Source organism: Asparagus officinalis, chromosome 6 (genome assembly GCF_001876935.1).
Source record: "Asparagus officinalis chromosome 6, Aspof.V1, whole genome shotgun sequence".
In the NCBI taxonomy this organism is placed as follows: Eukaryota; Viridiplantae; Streptophyta; class Magnoliopsida; order Asparagales; family Asparagaceae; genus Asparagus; species Asparagus officinalis.
The window spans coordinates 10045482-10058684 of record NC_033799.1 but is presented as its reverse complement, the minus strand read 5'-3'; the positions used below and the strand labels follow the sequence as shown (position 1 = coordinate 10058684).

The 13203-nt window shown below is 39.8% G+C and overlaps 1 protein-coding gene across 1 annotated transcript in view; it reads left to right on the top strand.

The window, feature by feature from the left end:
• The window catches only part of LOC109846469 (ABC transporter G family member 17-like), a 17343-nt gene continuing 5026 nt past the window's right edge, over positions 887-13203 (top strand). Inside the window, exon 1 of the mRNA XM_020415707.1 lies at positions 887-1019. The gene's annotated coding sequence lies outside the window, so the exon portion shown is untranslated. The remainder of the gene's footprint in view (positions 1020-13203) is intronic.

The window sequence follows — 13203 nt, the reverse complement described above, 5'->3', positions numbered from 1 at the left end:
CCTGGTGTGGCAGAGTCTGCCCTGTCTACCATGGGTGTGGTGTCTGCTACACCAGGGTATGGCAGACTCGTTTTAGAATCCTAATCTGTTTGGAATTATGTTTTGTTATAAATAGAAACACGTCACTTTAGGGTTTAAGAGAGAAAAAGAGCACGAAAATGAGGGTTTTGAGGGCTCTTTGAGATTAGAAATCTGAGAGAGAGAGAGGCCAATTGCAAGCATTATAATCTTCTTCAAGTAATCAAAGAATTGTGTGGTGTGGCTCCCGAGGACGTAGGCACGTTATCGAACCTCGTTAAATCTGGTGTGTTCTTTCTTGTTTACTTTCCTACAAGTTTTTATCTTTGATTTGTGGTAAATTTATTTCTTGCTCAACTCTCAAACACAAGATCCGGAAGGATACAGATTTGATTTGATTATTTCGAATCCCCAACATGCTAATAACCCTAATTATATACCAACAAGTTGTTGGGCTTAGAGCCAGCAAGCAAAGTAAGGCACCCAGTGACAGGCAAGCTGGTCCAGCGAGCTACTGACAAGAATTCAAAGTCTAAAAGTGACACTTGTTGGGAGAGGCAGCCACCAACCCCAAATAGAATTAGTCTCATCTCCAATGTATGGTTGGGACACGTGTTTAGACCCAAAAATAATAATAATAGCCCTAATTATATCATAACATTTCCAACTGTAAATGTTAACTGCCATCTTTTAACTGAGCATAGGGGCATGATGGCTACTTTTTTGAAAAAAAAAAAGGTGCGGGCCCCCCCGCCCCCCCCTTGCGCCCACCACACACACCACTTAATAATGTTCCGTATCCAGCCAACTAACATCGGATTTGTTTTGACAACAATTTTCCAAAACCCTCATGGACACATGGCCTAACCATTTGGCGGATGTCAAGCGGCAGTCGCCTAGACTTCCTCCTCCATTCTGATACTCTCTGATGACCAGAGGTCTGAGAGCTACAGTTTCTTCAAATATTCCAAGCTTAAAACTGTCCTCAATTGGCTCCGAAGGTACTCTTCCCTATCTCTCCCCAAGAAGCAAAAGTTATAAGTTTTGAGATTCTAAATATTTGATTTTTGACAGAAACTTTATTTCTGAAAGTTATATTTCTATGATTTCTTCTTCCTATTTTAGAATATGCCCTCTAAGTTGTAGTGCTGTCCTCTGAAGGGTTAATTTCATAAAAACCACCTGAGCTTTTGTTGGGGGCGGGGGTGCACATAGCCCCCCTAAACTTTATTTTTCTCACTTAACCACCCTCCTCACCCTGGGAACTATGGCATTAAATTTTTCTTGAGAATGAAAAAAGCTCAAACTTTAGGGGAAGGAGTATGCGGCCTTTAAATGACAGGTGACATAGTTTGGACATTTTTCACTCAAAGATATTTTAGTTATTTGCAAATTGCAACCAAGGGAGGTTAGGTGAGTAAGAAGCGAAAGTTTAGGGGGGTTTGCAAGACACCCAATAGTTTAGAGGGGTTAAGTGAGATAAGCAAAGTTTAGAGGGTTGCGTACAACACCCTCCAAAGTTTCGGGGTTATGTGAAATTAACATGTCCTCTCAACTTAAACATAGTTAATCAATGTAGAAACGGTTAATTGAACATATTATGCTAACAAAATTGTGAAGAGAAACAACAATATTCAGGAAATTACAGTCGGGCAGGTTTTGTTTCTGTCCAGTCGACCGCGACCAAGGGTGCGGTCGACTGGAAACATGCACGAGTACATGGTAGTTTCTAGATTTTTGTTCTGTTGACCGCGACCAATGGTGTGGTCGACCGCGGACGTCCACCCTGTAAACTCAAAGGTGATTTTTCTGTGTTCTGTCCAGTCGACCGCGAAGACTTGGCGGTCGACCGCGCGTTGGGTTTGGGCCTGGTTTTCAGTTTTCGGTTCTATTTGGGTTTGCAGTTTAATATAAATAGATACACGATTTTAGGGTTTTGTTTATCAAAGAATAGAGAGTATTCTGAGCACTTTGAGAGGGAGAAATCGTGAACGATTTGAGAGATCATTGGTTAGGGTTCGTTCGAGTGTTTAAATTATTGTATGCCTTTTGTACTCTCTTCGATATAGTGAAATATCTATATCCTCTCCCCGTGGACGTAGACAAATTGCCGAACCACGTATATCTCTGTGTTTGCGATTGGTTTGTCGTATTTGTTTGGATTGTGCTGAACCACGTATATCTCTGTGTTTGCGATTGGTTTGTCGTATTTGTTTGGATTGTGCTCGTGTTTGGTTTGTTAATCTTCTCTGCGATTGGTTTGTCGTATTTGTTTGGATTGTGCTCGTGTTTGGTTTGTTAATCTTCTCCCGTGGCTTATGGACTCGTTCGGTGTGCGAGCACGCTTCCGCAAAGGTGCGCAACAATTTGATATCAGAGCTCTAGGGTTTCAGATCTAGGGTTTTGACATTGGGTGGAGCAAGATTCATAGTGGAAGCTTAGTTCTTAGAATTTTAGGTTTCAGTGGAGATAGCGTTATGGAGTTGCCATTGAAGATTTCGTTACCTCGTGTGGTTAGGAGATCTATTTGGAATCCAATCTAGGGTTCAGTTGGGTAACTTCTTAATTCTATCAAAGTTTGGATCTTTCTTTGTAATTGGAATCTATGAGTATGGGTGAAGAAGTTGATGAAGACAACAAGATGGCAGGTATAGTTGATCAAGTTGGTTTTCAGAACATCAAGATTAGTGTGGTTAAATTTAACGGCAAGATCAATTTTGGTTTGTGGATGAGCGACGTACAAGATGCGCTCAATGCTCAGAATTTGGAGGAGACCACCATGGTCCATGAGAGGCCACCAAAATATGAAGAGGCGATATAAGAAAAGATGAATAGGAACTTTTGTGGGGTGACCAGGTCCTGTTTGGAACATGGACTAAAGTATGATGTGATTGGGGTGACGTCTGCAATGAAGATGTGGGAGATTCTCAATAATAAGTATCTTACGAAGAGTATTGAGAACCGTTTATACTTGTTACAAAAATTGTTCAGATTTCAGATGTTTAGGGGTACCTCGCTTGTAGTTCATGTGAACAACTATATGAAGTTGTTGTCGGACTTGGTGAACATGGATGAGAAGATCATGGATGAGTATAAGGCAATTATTCTTTTGGGCTCCTAACCGGATGAGGAGTATGATACCTTCGTGCTTACCTTATTGAACGAGAGATCTTCTATTGAACGAGAGATCTTCTATCACATATAGTGAAGTTACTAATGTTTTGACGAACTATGATTTGAGGAGGAAGGACAACGAGACTTTCCGCGCTAGTACTTCAGGAGAGGCCTTGTCGATGAGAGGTAGAAACCCATACCTGAGAGGTGGTAATAGGAGCAATTCGAAGTCTAGAGGCCATCACCAGTTAGCTAAGAACCATTGTGTGTTCTGCAAGGAACATGGACATTGGAAGAGAGACTGTCCGAAGCTCAAGTAGAAGGAGAATAGCAAGAAGAAGGGCCCGATGATCAATGAGGTGAATGTTGCGAAAGGCGATGATTCCGATGATTCAAGCTTTTCTCTATTGATTACTCCGGATGTGAACCATGTGGATGCATCAGATTGGATGCTTAATTCTTGCGCTACTTATCATGTGACTCCCAGGCGAGATTGGTTTGCATCATTTGAGAGACTCGATGGGGTGTTGTTATCATGGGAAATAATTAATCCTATGGTATTTATAGGATAGGTATCATGAGGATTCGGATGCACAATGAAGTAGTCCGTGAATTAAAAAAGGTGAGATTTATTCCTTAGCTGAAAAAGAATCTTATTTCTGTTAGAGCTTTGGAGGCAAAGGGATTCAAGGTGACCTTTAAAGATGCTTTAGCAAAGGTTACTAAGGGATCTTTGGTTGTGATGAAGGGAGTCCGCAGTCAAAACTTGTATTATCTTGAGGGTAGCACCAAGATTGGCCAGGTAGCTTCAGCTATTTCAGAGGCGAACATGAGTAGATTTTAGCACTACAGGTTAGGGCACACAGAAAAAAGTCACTGCAGGTTTTGTGCATGCAGGGGCTATTGAAGGGAGCCAAGAATAGGAAGATTGAGTTATGTGAGTACTTTGTTCTTGGAAAGAAGACGAAGGTAAAGTTTGGGACAGCCATCCAAAGATTGAGGGGCATCCTGGATTACGTGCACACAGTTGTTTGGGATCCCACCAAGACTGCATCACTTGGTGGTCGACATTGGTTCGTCACATTTGTTGATGACTATTCTAAACATCGTTGGGTATACACCATGAAGCATAAGAATAAAGCATAAGATGTGGTCGGGAGAGCCAACACATGACTATGACCAGCTTAAGGTATTTGGGTGCCCTGCATTTTATCATGTTAGAACAGATAAATTGGAACCTCAAGCTAGGAAGACCATATTTATAGGATTCAAGCGTGGTGTCAAGGGATACAAGTTATGGGATCTAGTGGATAAGAAGATCATGCTGAGTAGAGACATTTCTTTTGATGAGGCCTCTATCTTGAAGCTTCCCAGCTCTCACCAGGTGGAGAGCACCCAGACAGAGAAGATATCGCAGGTGGTGGAGATTGATGTAACTCAACAGTATCCAGGTGGTACCGTGTCCATTAGAGTGCCAACTGAGGTGACGTCAGGCGAGCAAGATTAGGGACCAACGGCTCAGGTTCAGAATTCTATTACAGTTCGAAGATAGAGGAGAGACATATGAATACTAGCATGATATACAGATGCAGTAGTTACGTATGCACTTTTGGTGGAGAGTATCGATGATATGGTGCCTATTACATTCAAAGAGGCTGAGCAAAATTCAGATGCTGATTCGTGGCTGATTAGTTAGGGGTTAACTGGGAGTATCTGCATTTTAGATCGTTAAGTATAGATATCGATGATAATTTTCGGGGGCGTGAATATGTTATGCATCGCGACTACCCGCACTTGTTTAAGCAGGTGGGTTGATTAATTTTGATTGATATTTATGGATTTTTTATATAGTTATATTCATATTTAACGCTAGAATGGAGGTATTAACACTTAACTCCTAATCACTCGGAACACATGGTATATATATGGGGGGTTCCTTGTTTAGATTTTTCGCCCGACGTACTAGTTCCATCTAGTTAGGGGTTGAGTAAGAATATTATCATTCTAGATTGTTAAGTGTAAATATTTTTATGTTTCATATTTGAAGATTAATGATACGAGATGTGTATATGAGGATTTCCTTATCTGGATTATCCCCTCAATGTGCTTTTCTGATATTATTAATCTCTAGGATACGATTGCGAAATTTCGGGGATGAAATTCTTTTTAAAGGGGAAGAATGTAAAACCCTAAAAATTTGAATATTATGTGAAAAATAATAATAAATATATTATATTATGAAAATATAATATATTTTGATGTTTGAGTATGATAGGAATTTATTTGAGATCAATTAATGTATATTTATGAATATAAGAGTGCAAATGCACAAAATATGCACGAAGAGAAATCTGGAAAAATAACCAGTTAAGATTTTATATATTTTACACATCGATGCAGTTTGAATCTAGAAAACCCAAAAGACCAAAATTGTAGGTCTCTTCAACAGCTTTCTAACAAATCTTAAATCACCTCATTCTGAGGTAGGATGAAAAAGTTACAGTCAAAATACCGAAGGTTATTTTCCTAGTGTGTGTGTGTGTGTGTGTGTATGTGTGTGTGTTTTCACGAAAATTATCATATTTTCATCAGAGTTTCAAACCGTAGCAGTCCCTCTTCCTCTCTCTCAAACCCTAGCCCTAAAGTTGAAATTTTGGGAGCGTCTTGTGAAGTGAGAAGCGAGAAAAAAGGCGAGATCTACGACGTTTGGCGACGAGGAGTCGTTTCACATCAGTTTCAGAGGCTTGCACACGTGATAAGGCAAGGTCATCTACATCCAAACCTATCCCCATATGTTTTCGTCGAAAGTTGTTTTCATTGATGATTCCATTAAAACTTAGATTCTTTACAGAGAATTACAATGAAAAATTAAGAAAATTACAACTCTCTTGGAAAATAACACAAAAATCGTTTATCGATTCTTGTTTTGTGGGACTTTGCCTGTGCCGGGAGTGCTTTAACTCGTGGACCGCCGAATCACAGATCGTGAAGAGGGCTTAATGATTCTTCATTCGTTTATCGAAGTGAGAATTTGAAACGAAGATCTTATCAAAGTAAGACAATCGTTCTTCTTAAGATCAAGTCAAAGCTCGAATCTCAAGGAATCACACCAAGAACTATTTTGTCTGCTCTTTCTGCTCTGAATTGCTCGATAAAATACTCGATCCTCGTCAGTAGTGACCCTAGGGGGTATTTATAGCCTCTGGGGCATAACTAAAAAACTCAACAAACAACAAAATTAGGCTGGCGAGACAGTGTTTACTATCTCGGCGGCTGAGACAGTGTTTGCTGTCTCGGCCTGCGAGACAGTAAATACTGTCTCGGAAAAAGGCAACTGTCTGGCAGTTTTGTTGTAACTGTCTTTCCACGTTTTAAATTTTGTTATTTTGGCAGTTATTCACGTGATTTTCGCACACGATGTTTTCCACATTCCTTGGCAGTTAATGGACACGTGTGTGGCGGTTATCAAGCAATTTTTGACTATTTCAAAGCTGTCTCGCTGGCCGAGACAGTAAACACTGTCTCCCCGCGAGACAGTAAACACTGTCTCGCTGGCGGGGTCTCACTGGCGAGACAGTTCATATCTGTCTTGATTTTTCTAAGACAGCATGAAGTCCATTCTTGTGATTTTTGGATGATTTTCTCTATGTTTGGATATCTATTAGCATTTTTTGACGCCTACAGATACCCCCTCCAAAGTATTCCAGACTCATTCCTTTTTTAGAGGAGTCTGGGATACTTTGGATAAGACAGATTTTACTTACTATCCCTTCAATGCTTGGTTGAGTAGATCGTGTAAAAGGACCTGTAAATGGCTTCAATCCTTGATCTCTTCTTCTTTTAGTCTATTCAGTTCTTTGTAGAATAGCTAACATTCTTCCGACATCGCGTTTATCGCTTGACCGTTGTCGAGATCTTGATTCGAAACTGGTATTTGTTCTTGTGAGCTCAGCTTTTGTCACCAAACTGATACTCATACATCCATTGAAAGTTCGTCAGGTTATCCTTAAGAATATTCAGATTAATATTCTTCAGAAACTTCTTGTTGAAGGTAGGGAAACAGTTTAGACTCGTGTACCTATTGGAGTATCCATACGTATCAAAACAACAAGATATCACCTATGCGAGACAGCTTATACTGTCTCACTGTGCGAGACAGTAAATGTTGTCTTGCTGTGCGAGACAGTAAATGTTGTCTCGCGGGCGAGACAGTAAATACTGTCTTTGTCTCGCGGGGGAGACAGTAAATACTGTCTCGCGGTGCGAGACAGTGAAATCTGTCTCGCTCGGCGAAGTCGGGGTTATAAAACCCCGACTTAGGGTTTTTCTGTGGTTTTTCACGTCAGATTTTGGGCGATTTTTTGGGCGATTCTCCGGCGATTTTCGACGAGTTTTCGGCCTCTTCTTCTCCTCTTCGTTCCTGATTTGTGTGGAGCTCTTGTTTGGGGAGATTTCCTTCGGATTTGGTAGATTTGTTTTCCCTCTTCTCTTTAAAATTTCACTGTCCTTTGATTCTCTCCCATGCATGTGGTCTGTTGGACTTATTTGGCGTTATTCTTGCTGATTCTAAGCCCAAAACCCTAACTTTCTTTTTGGGTTTTGACAGGTAGCATATTTCCATTATGTCACCGCGACGATCCCGAGTTTCCCGAGGCCGTTCAACTACTCAGCCCACCGAAGGGGCTGCTTCCGTTGTCGCTTCGCATGGGGGTACATCTCTCACCCTTTCTCCGATTTAAATACTGTACTTCATCAATTTCATGCGTAAATATTTGTATTTGTATGCAAATCCTCGTTTGTATCCTTTGAGATACCTTCGAGAAGAGCTGATATCCTCCTTTGAGGGGATCGACGCTTCAAAGTGTTTGTTTTGCTTGGACAAAACACACTTCAGAATACACAGGGGCGATTTCGTATCATCCCACGTGTGTTGAAAGGTTTTGATATGCCGTTATAATGCTCGTGCATAGTAACGCATATCTCCTTTATACACGTGGTGGATGAGAAATCGTCACACCTGTTATGAGGTAGCGATTATATCTTATGGAGTAAGATATACCGCTTTCTCTAACATTTTAGGACTATTCTTACACAATTTATGTGTATCTCCTTTATCAGTCCAATTTCCTTCTACAATCTTCACCATTGATGAGGTTACGGGCCAGAGTAGCACTACCCACTCCTATTATGAGGGGCTCCCGTTAATCGAATCAGCTCCCCAATTTAAGTCAGATTACAGCGAAGGAGCCCGAGCATTGATTCAGCGAGGTAGTTGTCGTATTCTGCGACGGTTAATCACGAACACCACTTTAATTTCGGAGCAAGATTCAAATCAATGCATAAGGAAGCCAGACTTCTTATTTGGTGACTCCGTAAAAGATCCTGAGATCGTTGCCTGCAGGCCTGCGCAGTGGTTGCATCAAAGCGAGTCATCATTCTTATATCTGCCCTGGATTCCTCGGGAGCATTCGCTTTTAAAGTTTAGAAACCTGTCCGTTGAACGTGAAATGTTCTGGAGGTTGACCGAAAACCACGAGCGTATTCACTGTGGTTTTATTGGGAAAGAGGCTACCCCGGGTTCCAGTGACAGAGCCTCTGTACGAGGACTTCCCACACTGATCTGCAGACCATACATGGTAGCACGGATTGGAATCAATAACCCTAATGCTGCCAACTCTCGTCCCCAGCGATTCAACATGTATCGGGTCATTCTGGTCCACCACTTGTCTCTAAAATAATGGACCCATCCATAACACCTGAAGTTCTGGTTCGACAGTTTCTTTCCCGCTGCAGCTAACCGATTCCTCACGGTGTTTGCTTGGGCTACCTTTTCATTCTGAGGTATATTGTCTTGACCTAAGATACCCGGATGAACCTATTTGGATGGGTGAAATTACGGACTATGTTCATAACCTTGATGATTTGTTTGAAGTTTTTGCTCATGTTGAAGAAATAATGTCATGTTTAGCATAAATATTTTCCTTTTTTTGTTGATAACAAAGGGGGAGAAATAGTTATGTATTGTTATGTTGTTATGTATTGTTATAGACTCAAATTTGCATATATGCATGGGGAGTAAGTACGAGTAAGTATGGTTATTTCATTATGTTTTTAACCTGATAATAAAATACATACTTATGCATAAATTATTTGTTATCATCAAAAAGGGGGAGAATGTTGAATATCATATCTCCATGATAGTATTTTGATGATAACAATTTATATAGTGTGTGCACTAACTTTTATATGCAGATTTCAATATCAGAATATGAACAAGTGCAAGATGTTTTCAAGGCATTATGAAGTGAAGAAAATGAAGAACAGATGAGATAATGTATTTTACATTTTCTTTACTTAGAATTATTGTACAAGCCTTGATCACACACACGAACACACACAATATTAGAACACACTAACACAGGCTTAGTGTGTTGGTTAACTATAGAAATCCTCTATGTTAACCATTAGAATTATAGTTAAAACTTAAGTATAAAAATATTTTATTTCACAATTTTTACTCTTAGTAGTCGACTAATTAGAATAGTAGTCGACTACTCGTGTATAAAACTCAAATACATGTTTCTGTCAATTTACAGTATAGTCGACTACAATGGATTATAGTCGACTACTCAGGTGTTTAACAGAAACATAAGTTTCTGTCATTTTATAGTATAGTCGACTAATCATCATTATAGTCGACTACTGAACGCAAATTTCATTTTATCAGTTTCTGTCAAAATACAGTGTAGTCGACTAATGAGCATTGTAGTCGACTACTGAGAAATTTTCTGAATACACAGAGTCTGTTTGAACTCAGTGTAGTCGACTAATGTGTATTGTAGTCGACTACAGATACAGTTTTTCCAGTATTCAAAGTTTGAATTTGTGACTGTTTATAGCCGTTTTTAAACGTTTTTAAAGTTCAAAAAATTATCTTTTCAAGCGCTATGAATAGGTTATTTGTTCAGAAAAAATGCAGAGACTTACATACCCATAAACTTTGATCTTTGTGCATTTTTTCAAGTGAAAAATATTCAGATTTTGAGAGAAAGAAAAGTTTTTGAAATTGCCTTTGAACATCATTCAAATACTTATTGTTTAGGCAATTTACAGAGGTTAAAAAGAATCCTAAGCCGCTGCTGCACTTCACTACACATTCAAGGCTTATAGGATCAATTGTGTTCTTGCTTCAAAAAGGATTTCTCTCGGGTTTGAGAGGGTTGATCTCTTGGTTTAGAGATTGGTGTTCAAATTAGCAAGGTGTTTGTCAATTGGTGTTGCAATTTGCAGGGACTTGCAAATTGGTTAGGTTTGCGTTTGATTTTGTAAGTTTATTCAAAATCATAGTGAAAACTCTCAAGCGGGATTTGCTTGGGGACTGGATGGACAATGGATTGGTAGAACCAGTATAAATCCTTGTGTTTGTGATTGTGAATTTCTGAGATTGCTATTTTTCTTTACAATTTATAATATACTTTGCATAAATTTTAAAAGAACACTATTCACCCCCCCCTCTAGTGTTCAAGTGTATCTATTTCAGATCCTACATTGTGAGCCGTATTTTTAGGATGCCTACTTGGTAGTCCGTCCCGCACTCGTGTTACGTATAGAGATGCGATGAGACTAATGAGTCGTGTATACTGTTAGGATATCGACTGGGTAGTCCATCCCGCATGATGATGTGATGAATTAGAATCTTGCACGGAGTTTCATTGAGATAGTTAAATGATAGCCCGAGTCGTTGGCTGATGCTAGTTATGGTTTTGACTCACTGCTGAAATATATGACCCAGAGTACTTTGTATTTGAAAGTACACAGGATTTGTGCCGGTATTCATTCTATCTTCCCAGTGATAGTGGAAGATATTATGAAACGATATGTTGATGTCTTTACTTTCTTTTACTATTTTTCTTTATTTTCTTAGTTGGGATCAATAATTAGCGATTCACAATTTGAGACATATGGCATATACATGAGGGTTTCCTTGTTTGGATTATTTCCCTCGACGTACCAGTCTCGTGTTGTGGATTTCTAATTGTTGATTTTATTTAGATTATTTATCTTTAGTTCGGTATTTGTGTTTAGATGTTTATAATTCGGGAAATATGGTATATGCATGAGGGTTTCCTTGTTTGGATTATTTCGCTCGACGTACTATGTCTCGTATTGTAGGTATCTAAATATAATTCTATTAGATACGTGGAAAAATGATCTAGATGGACTATGCTTAATAGATAGAACATCCACTCCATCTAGCAGCCCTTCCTCTAGGGGCGGATAGAGGTGATCTTGCTATAGTGCTCTCACGCTCTTGTTGTTGCTCTTTTTCTTCTAATATTCTTTCAGGTAATTCAGAGTACCGGAGAGTCGTAGGATGACTGAGTTCTAGCATAGTCGCCGTCACATGAGATTTATTAGAGGCTTCACCGTAGTTTTATATTTTTGTTCAGAACTTAGAGTTTATTTCATAGTGTAAAGGTAGTGTGCCTTAGTACGATTTTCAGTTGTTTCTTGTCGAGACATATTCATTCATTTTGGATATCAGATGTATTCCAGGTTGTTCATTGAGACATGAGTTATTTATGAGATACTTCTTTCTATATAATGGCTATTCTAGTTATTTCCTTTCTTTTGCCTGTTTTGTACTTGCACTTTATTTTGATTCCACTAGAGGATATTGATGTGATTGGTAAAACTTATTGTTACACAGTATGGGTGCATGACAGGTTTGATATCTCTGGATTCATCTTGGACTGCAGCCATATGTAAAAACAGGAATGTCACAGAGATGCACCTTACAGTTTACGGTGGCTTTTTTATCGACGACGGTGGCAAAGTATATGTCAATTACGAAGGCTGTCAAGGAGGCTATTTAGCTTCGGGGATTTTTGGAAGAACTTGGTATATCGCAGCGGTCTGTCACTCTTTATTGTGATAGCATGAGTGTTATCTATTTGGCGAAGAATCAGGGTTTTCATGCGAGGACGAAACACATTGACATTCGCTATCACTTCGTTTGGGATGTTCTTGAAGATGGTGATGTAGAAATTGTGAAGGTCCACACGAAGGATAATTCGGCGAATATGCTCACAAATGTAGTTCCGAGCAACAAGTTTGATCATTGTCGAAACTTGTTGCACATTCGTGATTGTTAAGGCCGTTGACTACCACTTGGATGAACCATGGGTGGCTTGATCCCTTGGGAGAGGGGGTACGTATGCAGCCACATTGGTGCAACCGAGTTTGGAGAGACGACGCAATGGTGCTCTTTGTTTGGTGTCGGCATTTGGTTCCCGACTTGTTGTGGATTGAGTCTGTTGTCGTGGATTTATTCCACTTCATACTGGACACAACAAGTGTAACATTTGGTTGGTATTGGTGTCGGCTCAGTTTAGGAAAACTTTACCGAGGTGGAGAATTAAAGAGAAAAAACAATATTCATGAAATTACAATTGGACAGGTTTTGTTTCTGTCCGTTCGACCGCGACCAAGGGTGCGGTCGACCGGAAATGTGCACGAGTACAGGGTAGTTTCTGGATTTCTATCCGGTCGACCGCGACCAAGGGTACAGTCGACCGCGGACCCTGTAAACTCAAAGGTGGTTTTTCTGTGTTCTGGCCGGTCGACCGCGAAGATTTGGCGGTCGACCGTGCGTCGGATTTGGACTTGGTTTTCAGTTTTCTGTTATGTTTGAGTTTGTTGTTTAATATAAATAAAAACACGATTTTAGGGTTTTGTTTATCAGAGAATAGAGAGTATTCTGAACATTTTGAGAGGGAGAACTTGTGAGCGAGTTGAGAGATCATTGGTTAAGGTTTGTTCGAGTGTTTGAGTGATTATAACCCTTTTGTACTCTCCTTGATATAGTGAAATCTCCCTATCCTTTCCTCGTGGACGTAGTCAAATTGCCAAACCACGTATATCTCTGTGTTTGCGATTGGTTTGTCGTATTTGTTTGGATTGTGCTCATGTTTGGTTTGTTAATCTTCTCATGTGGCTTACGAACTCGTTCGATGTGCGAGCACGCTTCAGCAAAGAGGCGCAACAAATTGTATTCTTCAAATTCCATAA